This window comes from Dromiciops gliroides, chromosome 6 (assembly GCF_019393635.1).
Source record: "Dromiciops gliroides isolate mDroGli1 chromosome 6, mDroGli1.pri, whole genome shotgun sequence".
NCBI classification, from domain to species: Eukaryota; Metazoa; Chordata; class Mammalia; order Microbiotheria; family Microbiotheriidae; genus Dromiciops; species Dromiciops gliroides.
Window position 1 is genome coordinate 114,050,155 of NC_057866.1, and position 13,397 is coordinate 114,063,551.

Sequence of the window (13,397 nt, forward strand, 5' to 3'; positions counted from 1 at the left end):
ACATGTTGCCCAAATTCTGACATGTAACTGGAAGGATTCATCAATATATGCATTTTAGATAGATGCTGCAGATAGGCACTGAGCTGATTCAACAATCAAGAGGAGGAGATTGGCTAGATTGTATTTGAGAAGTCACACAGAGCCTCAATAATACCTATCTTTTTGAATGCTTGTATTCTGCTGGTAGTACTATTGGACACAAATGTAAGCTGAGTCCCAAAGCTCATTGGTATGGGACTTTTTCCTCACTGGTGGAGATCAATGTCCTGCCTGTGTGAGGCATGGGACAGAGATGATGAGAGCAGGAAAGAGGAGAGCTTTGGTCTCTATATTCTTTGCAGTATCTTTTAGTCTGTTCATTCTCTTCAGGCTCTGTAGTTGTTTCAGGTACTTCTGACTTCCAGCTTTGATAAAGAAGATGGATGATGCCAATCCCTTTTCAGGTTGCTACTGAGGGGAGAATAATACTTTGGTGGAAAAAACTGATGTGAGAGGAGCTGGCAGTCTTCATCATGTGTCCCTGTCCCCACTTCACTATTTCTGGGAATTTCTTCTTAAGTGAGATTTAGGGCTCTCTCTGTCTCTCTCTGTGTCTCTCTCTGTCTCTGTGTCTCTCTTTGTCTCTCATGCATGCACATGGTTGAACTGTTTCACTCTATTGTCTGGTATATATTTTCCTATACATACTTTCTCTGATTTCTGTTTGCTATTGTCTCGGACAAATGGGTTTCTTTGCTCTTTTCTACACGTGTTCATTGTGGAACTGCTTTTTGGCAGGAAAGAAGTCAAGTCTTGGACAAAAAGCTTGGGGCCCTTATTCCCATTGATGAATAGAGATCATAGTTTAGCCTGTATCTGGAAACTACATCCCCTAGACTAATAATATTTAAGAGGGCAGATAGATATCATTCTAGTCTGGTAACCCCTTGTCTCTGAAGAGAGGAAAGCTGCAACTCTTAGCTCCAACTTCCTGCTTCCCCTCCTAGTAAGAACCAAGGTCTCCTTTAGAGAAGGGGGGAAGGGAGTGGAAAGGAACCAGAGATGTCTATTCTGCCTTCCTTTAAGCCACACAATAACACTCCTTTGCTACATGTGGGAGAAAACAGTATCGCTACACAAAGAATAACCTGAAATAATGATCCTGAAAACTAAAAGCAAGATGGAAACAAGCACATGTGTAACTAGACAGTAAAATATTACTGGGTGTGATACACATTAAAAGACATGTATAACTATTTCTATTGTTTTTTGTTTTTTTTTGTTTTTTGAAGTTTCTCCTTTTTGCTCTGATTCTTCTCTCAAAACATGACTAATGCAGAAATACATTTAATGTGATTATACATACATAATCTATATCAGATTACTTGCTGTCTTGGGAAAGGGGGAGGAAGAGGAGGGAGGGAGAAAAATTTGAAACTAGAAATCTTATAAAAACAAATGTTGAAAACTATCTCTAAATGTAACTGGAAAATAATAAAATATTTATATGGAGAAAAACAAACAAAACATGTATATTTATAAAAGGAAGTGGGGTCAGTAAGGTAGTAGGAGCTACATTGCTCTCTAATATCCTAAAAGGACCAGAGAAGAGTGTCCAATACATTGGGTGGGTCTACTATATATTGAACAATTTCTAGAAATATATATACATATATATGCATATATTTTTGTGTACACACTGTGTTTCTTCAATAGAATTTAAACTCCTTAATAGCAGGAACTGGTTTCTTTCTTTCTTTTTTTGTTTTTGTATCCCTAGCATTTAGCATTATTTCGTGCTTAGCACATTTGTTGTTCAGTCCCACTCTTTGTGATCCCATTTGGGGTTTTCTTGGCAAAGATACTGGAGTGGTTTGCTGTTTCTTTCTCCAACTCATTTTACAGATGAGGAAACTGAGTGAAACAGGGTTGTGACTTGCCCGGGGTCATATAGCTAGTGAGTGAGATCAGATTTTAACTCAGGAAAGATAGGTCTTTCTGATTCCAAACCCCAGTGCTCTATCCATTATGCTACCTAACTGCACTTGGCACATAAGGAGGCACTTAAATGTTTATTGAATAAATGAACTAATCAATGATAAAATACAGATGAGAAGTATACTGGATAAGAAGGAATGGATGGGGGGGGCAGCTAGGTGGCGCAGTGGATAAAGCACCGGCCCTGGATTCAGGAGTACCTGAGTTCAAATCCGGCCTCAGACACTTGATACTTACTAGCTGTGTGACCCTGGGCAAGTCACTTAACCCCCACTGCCCCGCAAAAAAAAAAAAAAAAAAAAAAAAAAAAGGAATGGATGGGTCACTATCTGCATCATCAAAGGGAGCACTAATGCCAAGAAAACCACAAATCCATAGATGTACCATCATCATACATTGACCAGACCTCTATCCCTCCCTCTTTGAGGGCTCTCTCCCTCCCCAAATCTCTTATAGCCCTTGATACTTTTCCTATGCACTTATCCCATTCTGCTTTGTATTACAGCCGTTTATCTCGTTGCCTAGATTCCAAACTCCTTGAGGACAGAGCTATGTGTGTCTTTTGGTTCATCTTTGTATCTCTATTTCCATGCACCCCTTTAAAGGGCTTACACATAGTAGGCCTTTGAAAATTTGTTCAATTAAATTGCTCAGCAAAGAGGTTAAATTGACATATTGAATCGCCTGCATTATCAGAATTAGGTCCGGCTATTAAAGTCAGGGTACTAAAGATCCCTTCTCTGGGAGTTCCATAGGATTGTCTATTGCCTGTGTTCCACCATAACATAAAGCAATATGCCCTGGTGTGTATGGGGGGTGAAAAGGGAGAGGAAGGAAGGGGCGGCAGAATATATGGTTAAATAAGTATAGGCTTTAACATTAACTCACTTTGCTATTTTCTTTATGTTAATAGCATTTAAAATCCACATCGAATTCCTAGTGAGAAATCTTATATAATTGAATAGACTTCTATGGATTCGATATTGTCGCTATTTTGTTTCAAAAACAGTGAATTGTGAACAGCTGTTTAGGAGGGAGGAAAAGCAGAAGGGTTTAATTAACCGATGATGTGATTTTTAGCCCAATTCCACAGTGAGAGCTTGCAAAAAGTGTATAGGGACATCTAGTGGCTAAGAATGTGAATTAACTTGGTAATTTTCCTGGGTTTCCACAAAGGCTATGGATTTGAATTAAAGCACTAAAAATTGGTTTGAGGGCCTTTTCTTTCCTTATTTGAAATTATCATGGAATAGCCTTGTTTTTTCTCTGTAAGTTGTAACTGCTATAAATGTTCAACACTTGAACATGGATGTATGTTTAAGAAACAGATTTTGGTCTTTCCTTTACTATAATTCCCCAGTATTCCTTTGCTAAAGTGATAATTAGCAATCAAGATTAATTAAGCAGCAACAAAATCAGGTGCACTTCATAAAATTCAAGTGTTTAAATCCATAATCTCCTCTCCCTGAGACTAAAAGTTCTTATGGGACCTTGAAGATTTAGACCAAAGGCAATTTGGGGAAAGAAATAGTCGATACCTTATCCTAGAATTTTTTTTGTCCTGCCTCTATTTGCTTTAGGGGAAAGGTATCTAGTTCTATGATAATGATAAGTGAGAAAGAATAGAGAAGAGAAAAAAATCAAGAAGCCACAATCAAGGGGCCCTAAGGAAAAGATTTTTCTTAAGTTTTATTGATATGTTTTATTTTTATGTTAAAACTATTTGCACAACTACCCCACTCCATGGGAGATTTCTTGTAACAAAGTAAAACAAATAAAATTAATAACATAGTGATCTTATTTGAAAGTGCATGCAATATGTTCCACTCCACCAACTATTAAAAAAATAACAGAAATCTATTTTTCTCTTTTCAAATCCCACCTCATAAAAAAGAAAAGAAAAACAAATTCTTTGTAATAAATACGCATTGTCGAGCAAAACAAATTCTCTCAATGGCTGTATACTAAAATTGTTGTTCACTTGTTTCTGATTCTTCATGACTGCATTTGGAGTTTTCTTGGAAAAGATAATGGAGTGGTTTTCCATTTCTTTCTTTTTTTTTAATTAATAAAGTATTTTTTTTCCGTTACATGTAAAGATAGTTCTCAACTTTTGTTTATACAAGCTTTACAATTTCAGATTTTTCTCCCTCCCTCCCCTCCTTCCCCCCTCCCCTAGACAGCAGGTAATCTGATATAGGTTAAATATATATATATATATATACATATATATATAATAACATTAATCCTATTTCTGCATTAGTCATGTTATAAGAGAAAAAATCAGAGCAATGATGAAAAACCTCAAAATAGAAAAAAACAACAGCACCAAAACCAAAAGAAATAGTATGGTTCATTCAGCATCTATACTCCGCAGTTCTTTTTTTTTTCTTGGATTTGGAGATCCTCTTCTATCATGAGTTCCCTGGAATTCTTCTTTACCATTGCATTGGTGAGAAGAATATAGTCCATCACAGTAGATCAGCACTCAATGTTGATGATACTGTGTACAATGTTCTTCTGGTTCTGCTCATCTCACTCATCATCAGCTCACGTAAGACCGTCCAGGTTTCTCTGAACTCCTCCTGCTCATCATTTCTTACAGCACAATAGTATTCCATTGTATTCATATACCACAACTTGTCCAGCCATTCCCCAATTGATGGGCACCCCCTCAACTTCCAATTCCTTGCCACCACATAAAGAGCAGCTATAAATAAAATTTTTATTTATTCATGTTTTGTGAGGCAATGAGTGTTAAGTGACTTGCCCAGGGTCACACAGCTAGGAAGTGTCAAGTGTCTGAGGTTAGATTTGAACTCAGGTGCTCCTGAATCCAGGGTCAGTGCTTTATCCACTTCACCACCTAGCAGCCCCTCTTTCTCCACCTCATTTTACAGATGAGGAAAGCGAGGCAAACAGGATTAAATGACTTGCCCAGGGTCACACAGCTGAGGCCAGATTTGAACTCAGGTCTACTTAATTCCAGGTTGGGTGTTCTACCCACTACACCACCTAGCTACCTGTCTTATTTGCATCCTAAATCCATCACCTCTCTGTCATGGATAGCATATTTAATCATGGGTATTCTAAGATCATGAATGATCATCAGTTTATAAAAGTCTTCAAAAGTGTTCATTTTTAAAATTAGAGGACTTCTAAGCATTCTTGATGAAAAGGCCAGAGCTGCATAAAAACTTTGAAGTTCAAATGTAGGTGTTAAGAGAAACATAAAAAGCTAAACATGAAAGAAAAATGATAAAGAACTAAACGAGGAAAAACTACTTACATTCTAATATGGGGAGATGACGCATATGTCTCCTTTGAACCTCATCATCATCATCAGGGGTCATAGTGGGAGTCTAGACAGAGCACTTGAGAATGGTTCTCTTATATCATAATGATTTTGAGGGGGGCAGGGCAATGAGGGTTAAGTGACTTGCCCAGGGTCACACAGCTACTAAGTGTCAAGTGTCTGAGGTCATATTTGAACTCAGGTCCTCCTGAATCCAGGGCCTGTGTTTTATCTTCATGATCTTAAAAGAAGAATGAAAACAAAAGGAAGAGATGTACGCTTGCAGGGGAAGGAGGGGGAGAAAATTAGGAAATATTATTTCATGTAAGTAAGCATCTATACAAACAAGCGATGGGGGTCATGGCTGACACGAATCTCACTCATCTAAACTGGTCAAAGAGTTGAAGAATACACACACACACACACACACACACACACACACACATGTACACACATACACACACATAGAGGGTTGAATACAGAAATACATTCCACTCAAGAATAGAAAGGAAAGAGAAGGGAGAAAGGGGAATTAGAGGGAAGGTAGATTAAGAGAGAAATTAGTCTTAAGTAAAACAAACTCTAAAGATTTACAAAAATATTTATAGCTCTTCTTGAGGTGGCAAAGAATTGGAATCCTTTCAGGTGACAATCACTGAAGAGTAGCTGAGTGGGTTGTGGTATATGGATATGATGGAGAAATGACGGGATTGGTTTCAGAGAAACCTGGGGGAACTTGTATAAACTGCTATAAAGTGAGCAGAACCAGGAAAGCAATTGATAGAGTAGCAATATTTTAGAGACAAACTGTTAGGAACTCCAATCAGCTTAGCGACCAATTATGATTCCAGAGGACTAATGATTCAACATGCTACTCACCTCCTGATAGAGAAGCAAAAGACTCAAAATAGAGAATAAAACATACATGTGTTTTTGTATATGTATTTTTTCCTTTTAAACATGGACAATGAAGAAATTTGTTTTGCTTGACTATACATGTTTGTGATAGTTTTTTTTTTCATTCTCAGTTTGGGGAGGGATAGAAAAGAGAGAAGGCAGATATTTTACAGATTAAAATTTTTTTAATTTAAAAATTATTTATTTTTATGATATTGATGCTAAAGTATGGTGGCACAGTGGACAAAGTGTTGGGCCTGAAGTCAGAAGACTTGAGTTCAAATATGCCTTCAGACCCTTACTAACTGTGTGACCCTGAGGAAGTCACTTAACTTCAGCCTCAGTTTCCCCAGATATAAAATGGGGATAATAGTAGCAGGGGTTGTTGTGAATATTAAGTGAAATAATATTTGTAAAGTACTTTGCAAACCTTAAGGCACTACAAAAATGCTAGCTATTATTAGGAGTATTGGCCTTGGTATTAGTACTATAAGTAATTCTTTTGGTTCTGCTTACTTCATTTTGTATCAGTTTGTATGTCTCTCCATTTTAAAAAATTCATATATTTCCTCATTTCTTACATCATCATAATAATAATCATCTCTTGGGGATTGCCTTGTCAAAGTGCTAACATGGATTTCCAACCTGTTCAGCTGAGTTCCTGCTGGCTCCGTTTCTTTTATATCTTGGATATAAGAACTTTATCAAGAGACTTGCCTCAAAGATTTTTCCCCCAGTTACCTATTTCCCTTCTAATCTTAACTGCATTGGTTTTGTTTGTGCAAAATCTTTTAAATTTTTATATAATAAAAATACTCTTATTTGGTTGTGAACTCTTATTCATAGATCTGGAAGATAGTTTCTTCTTTAACCCTCTAATTTATTATGTTACCCTTTATGCCTAAGTCATTTGGAGCTTATCTTGTTTATTATGTTATCCTTTATGCCTAAGCATCCATTTGGAGCTTATCTTGTTATATGTTGTGAGATGTTGATCTATACCTAATTTCGGCCAGACCGCTTTCCAGTTTTCCTATAAGTTTTTATCAAATCATTATCACAGTGGTTGAGATCTTTGGGTTTATAGAACACTAAGCTACTGTATAATTAATTTGCTTCTGGATATTGTGTTCCTAGTCTGTCCCACTTGTCAACTATTCTATTTTTAACCAGTACCCAATAGTTTTGATGATTGCTACATTGTAGCATATTTTAAGATCTGGTACTAGTTGGCTACCTTCCTTTTTTCCCTATTACTTCCCTTGACCTTTTATTCCTCCATCTGAATTTTGCTATTATTTTTTTCTAGCTCTATAAAATTATCCTTTGATAGTTTTATTGCTTTTTTTAAGCTTTTTTTTTTTTGTGGGGAAATGGGATTAAGTGACTTGCCCAGGGTCACACAGCTGGTAAATGTCAAGTGTCTGAGGCCAGATTTGAACTCAGGTACTCCTGAATCCAGGGCTGGTCTTTATCCACTGCGCCACCTAGCTGCCCCGATAGTTTTACTGGTATGGTACTGTAAGATTAAATTAACCCAGGTATATTTTAATTTTTACCATATTGATATGGCTCAACCACAGGCAATTAATATCTCTCCAATTATTTAGAGATATCTTTATTTCTTTAGTGTTTTGTAGTAGTAGACATATAATTCTTCAATGTCTTTGTAGGTGGACTCTCAACTATTATTACATTTTGTGATGATTTTTTTCCATATAAATATTTTATAATTTTTCAGTTACATGTAGAGATAGTTTTCAACATTTGTTTTTATAAGATTTCTAGTTTCAAATTTTCCTCTCTCCCTTCCCTTCCTCCCCCTTCCTCAAGACAGCAAGTAATCTGAAATAGGTTATATATGTACAATCACATTAAACATATTTCTGCATTAGTCATGTTATGAGAGAAGAATCAGAGCAAAAAGGAAAAACTTCTAAAAAGAAAAACAACAACAAAAAACAATAGAAACAGTATGGTTCGATCTGCATCTAGATTCCACAGTTCTTTTTTTTATGGATTTGGAGAGCATTTTCCATCATGAGTCCTTTGGAACTATCTTGGACCATTGTATTGCTGAGAAGAATCAAGTCTTTCACAGTTGATCAACATAATGTTGTTGATACTGTGTACAATGTTTCCCTGGTTCTGCTCATCTCACTCATCATCAGTTCATGCAAGTCCTTCCAGGTTTCTCTGAAATCCACCTGCACAATAGTATTCCATTACATTCAGATACCACAACTTGTTCAGCCATTCCCTAATTGATGGGCATCCCCTCAATTTCCAATTCCTTGCCACCACAAAAAGAGTAGCTATAAGTATTTTTGTACATGTGGGTCCTTTTCCCTTTTTACGATCTCTTTGGGGAAAAGACCTAATAGTGGTATTGCTGGGTCAAAGGGTATGCACAACTTTATAGCCCTTTGGGCATTTTGTGATTATTTTAAAAATATTTTTTTGGTTCTTTTTTAATATAATTATTTTATTATTTTCCCATTACATTTAGAGATAGTTTTCAACATTTGTTTTTATAAGATTTCTAGTTTCAAATTTTTCTCCCTCTCTCCCTTCCCCCTCCCCAAGACAGCAAGCAATCTGATATAGGTTATATATGTACAAATTTTGTGATTTTAAAAAAGTTTTATAGTTTATTTGTTTTTGTTTTTGTTTGTTTGTTTTGCAGGGCAATGCGGGTTAAGTGACTTGCCCAGGGTCACACAGCTAGTGTCAAGTGTCCAGTGTCTGAGGCTGGATTTGAACTCAGGTCCTCCTGAATCCAGGGCTGGTGCTTTATCCACTGCACCACCTAGCTGCCCTCTGTGATTATTTTTAATGGAATTTCTTATTCTATATCTTTCTGTGGTTTTGTTGGTAAAGTACAGGAATATTAGTGATTGTTTTGGTTTTATTATATGTCCTGCTACTTTGCAGAATTATTTTGTTAATTTTTAGTTGAATTTCTACAACTCTCTGGGTAGACCATCATATCATCTACAAAAAAACATCAATTTAGTTTTCTCTTTAATTATGCCTATTTCCTCAATTTATTTTTCTTATCTTGTTTCTATAGGGAACATTTCTAGTACTAAACCAAAAAATTATTGTGAGGGGGCAGCTAGGTGGCACAGTGGATAAAGCACCAGCCCTGGATTCAGGAGGACCTGAGTTCAAATCTGTCCTCGGGCACTTGACACTTACTAGCAGTGTGACCCTGGGCAAGTAATTTAACCCTCATTGCCCCACGAAAGAAAGGAAGGAAGAGAATTATGATGATGGATTTATCCCTGTTCTTATGAGAAAGTCCTCTAATATTTATCAGTTACATATAATGCTTATTCTTATTTTAGATAGATATTAAGTAAAGGTTCTTCCACCCCTATGCTTTTTGGTCCTGCCCTGATGTTACTGGTCTCTTGTCACTGGTTTTCACCTCTCCTGGTGTCTTGTCTTCAGAGCACCAGTGGGATTCACTGTCAAGGTTCTGGAATGGATTTCCAACCTGCTCAGCTGAACTACTGCTGGCTTTCCTATTCCTATCCCAGTGCTCATGGCTTCTGGTTGTCTTTTTAGCTGTTCTGCACTAGATGAAGGTACTTACTAATGTATTTCTTTCCATTTCCTGATCATTTTTTAATCTGGTGCCCTTTTTAGATCATTGTTGGAATATAAGTGGGAGAGCTGAGCTCTTCTTTCCTTTCATGCCATGGTCTTGACCAGAACCTCCAGATGAGTACTCTTATGCCACTTTTGTCTTCAAACATCTTTCTCTACGCCCTAGTAGCACTTGTGCTGCTTCAGCTGGTTGAAAGAACTGAGTTAATATCTATTTATCAAGAGCAATTACTTAAAATTAGGAAACTACGAGACAGCTAATTTCCTTCTCCCAGAATGTGCATCACAGGTGAGATCTTCCCTTACCTATCTCTTCCCTAATCACTCCCTTCATGGCAGCAACCTGGTCTTTATTTCCCACCAAGGAGTGCTGCCTCAGGTTTCTTTGCCCCATGGAGCCTTCCAGGTACAAGGTCTGTCACCGGGTTCCTACTCAAGTGACTTTGTCTTAAAAAGTTGATTTGAGTGTGCTTTTCATGCTGCTTGTCAGAGCCATTTCTTGTGGTATTTGTCCTGGGTGTCAGAATTTCTAGGTACAGCTCTGGTATGAATCTGTAACCTAAGAAGATGGATAGAGGATCATGAATTTGGGATGGGCAAAGAATAGAATATATCTGACCAATTGGTCAGCACCCTGTCTGATTATCAATAAAGAATCATGTCAACTTCAGGGTGCATTTCATAGTAAAATTAATGTATCGATAATGTTGGAAAGACATACACATAAATACACACATATCTGGCTCATTGTCCCTGGCTCATTCCTATAAGGCAAGATGATAAACAATTGTACTCTGCATTTAAATTTGCAGATTGCTCTGAACTATTGACTTCTTGTATCTCCATCAACCTCTTATGTCCTCTTCAGGTGACAGGAACTGCTTGAGGCAAAATATACCAATAAGTTGGCACCAATTTGGTCGATCAAATCAGGAACCAGCAAGAGTCCCCGCCTAAACCAGAAGACCTAGTTGAGAGAAGGCAAGTCATGATACTGGCCTGAAAAATCTTGCAGTGATTAGCAAGAAATTACAGAAGGCAGAACAGAGGGTGTGGTCTAGTCAGAACTCCAAGGGAGGCAGCCCAATATTCCTAATTTAGAGAGGCTGGTGCTGCTAAGTAAGGTATAATTGGGTTAAGCCCAAATTCTAAACGATATATAACTGCCCTCAATAAGGAGGAGCATTGGGAGGAAACAAAATTCCATTCCTGTGACATTCAGTTGAGTGAATTCTGTTTCAATGGGTTTGAAGAGCTACTTGTAAATTATAAGATCTGCATTTGATAATAGCCCTTACTGTTTAGTTTCCACATAGCCAATGAACACAGGTGAGAGGAAGCAGTTTTTATTAAGAAATGTCCATTGATTTATTTAAGGCATGATGCTTCTTACAACTATAGAAAACACAAATTACTGGAATTACATTTGCCCCTCTGATTACTTATAGAATTCATCAAAACACCCTCCTCTAATTAGAATATCTGAAACTTCTCACTCATAGATTAGGTTAGATAGATAGATAGATAGATAGATAGATAGATAGATAGATAGATAGATGGCTAGATAGAAGATAGATAGACAGATATTTGGGGGCATTCCTTCCCCATTAAAGGATAATAATCAGGCACAGAGTTTAGGAACACATAAAATTTTTCTTCCTAGAATAACAATAAGGGAGTAAGTAGAATTCTAGCCTAGTAATTCCTCTCTTTGAGGAGAGCTCGATGGCTAGCCTCTAGCTCCAAACTCCTACCTGCCCTCCTAGCATGAATCAAAGTCTCCCTTGGGAGAAGGGTGGGAAAAGAACATCCTAGCTATTCCTGCCTCCCTATGAGCCACATCTAGACAAACCCATGTGGACATGTGATTTACATGGGTAATACAACATACTACCACACGCCTTACATATGTCAGTATTTACATATTAAAACCATATGGGGAACTTCCTGTTTCCTCCATCTTGGAGTCTGGGAGGCCTCCTGGAAACAGGCCTTTTAGAACAGCAAAATATCTGGAAGACTGTGGTCCAAGGCCATTTTTGCTGGCTACAAGTGAGGCCTGTGAAACCAGAGAGAACATACAGTTCTTCTGAAAATTGAAGGAGTCTATGCTTGCGATGAAACTGAATTCTATTTGGGCAAGAGATGTGCTTATGTATACAAGGCAAAAAACAACACAGTGACTCCTGGTGGGAAACCCAACAGAACAAGAGTGATGTGGGGGAAAGTTACTCAGGCTCATGGTAATAGTGGAATGGATCAGACCAAGTTTAGAAGCAATCGTCCTGCCAAGGCCATTGGACACAGGATCTGAGTGATGCTGTATCCCTCAAGGATCTAGAATATGAAAACTGATTGAATAAAATTACAAATTTTTTGCAAACGTAAAATATATATATATGGGGGGCAGCTAAGTGGTGCAGTGGATAAAGCACTGTCCCTGGATTCAGGTGGACCTGAGTTCAAATCTGGTCTCAGACACTTGACACTTACTAGCTGCGTGACCCTGGGCAAATCACTTAACCCTCATTGCACCACAAAAAAATAAAATTAAATTAAAAAAAATAAACAGATAAATCAACAGGGAAATCATCAATAGCAAAAAGAAATTTGGAAAAAGAGGCAGAGCCAAGATGACAGAGAAAAGCCAGGAAGTTGCCTGAGCTCTTCCAAGTTTCCCTCAAAAAAATTAAATCAAGCCTCTGAATGGATTCTGAAATGAAACTTCTCACTCCTGTTCATGTCTTTCTAGCCTTCCCAGATGTGCTCACTTTGGTTCCTTTCCCAACTACTATACCTAAAGAAAACACTCACCAATTCTTGTCAGTTGAGTTTTTGGAGGAAAACATCTTCATCACCCAAAGATCTCTAGATCCAAGTGGTAGATATTTTAACCAAATTGATAGATGTTAACAGAGAGCAACTAAAAATTTATAGATGAGGGAACTGAGGAACAGAGAGATTAACTGACTTGCCCAAAGTCACACAGATAATAATGAACAGAACCAGGATCTAAACTTAGGTAGACTGACTCCAAATTGAACATGCTTTCCTTGTGACATGTTCAACCATTTTCAGTTGTGCCTTTGGCAGAGATTACTGGAGTGGTTTGCCATTATTCTTCTCTAGCTCATTTTACCAATGAGGAAACTGAGGCAAACAGGGTTAAGTGACTTGCCCAGGATCACACAGCTAGCAAGTGTCTGAGGCTGGATTTGAACCCAGGTCCTTCTCACTTCTATGGTCAGAACTCTATCCACTGCACCACCTAGCATCTCATTCTCATCTGATCCCTGGTACATTTATAGCCAATATTGTATAAGTGAACATTTAAGTATATACTGGTTGATGTTTTTTGTTGTTTCACAGCTGTTATAATTCAATTCAACCCACTGAAATTAATATTTATTAAATAGCTGTTATGTACAAGGTGTCTATCAAGGAATCTTTTACAGTCTTATGTGCATGGGAGACTCTTTGTTGGATGAGAGCACTTAAGGCATTTTCCTCTGCTGAATCAATTTTTTTTTTTGGTCATCAACAGTAAACATAGTGGGATACGGCATTTTCTAAAATTTTCAATCAATTGTAAATTTATGTTCTGCAACAAAAG

General features: G+C 37.5%; 1 pseudogene; it reads left to right on the forward strand.

The window, feature by feature from the left end:
- Positions 1-12,125, forward strand: part of LOC122732064 — a 28,863-nt pseudogene extending 16,738 nt beyond the window's left edge.
- Positions 12,126-13,397: the final 1,272 nt, after the last annotated feature.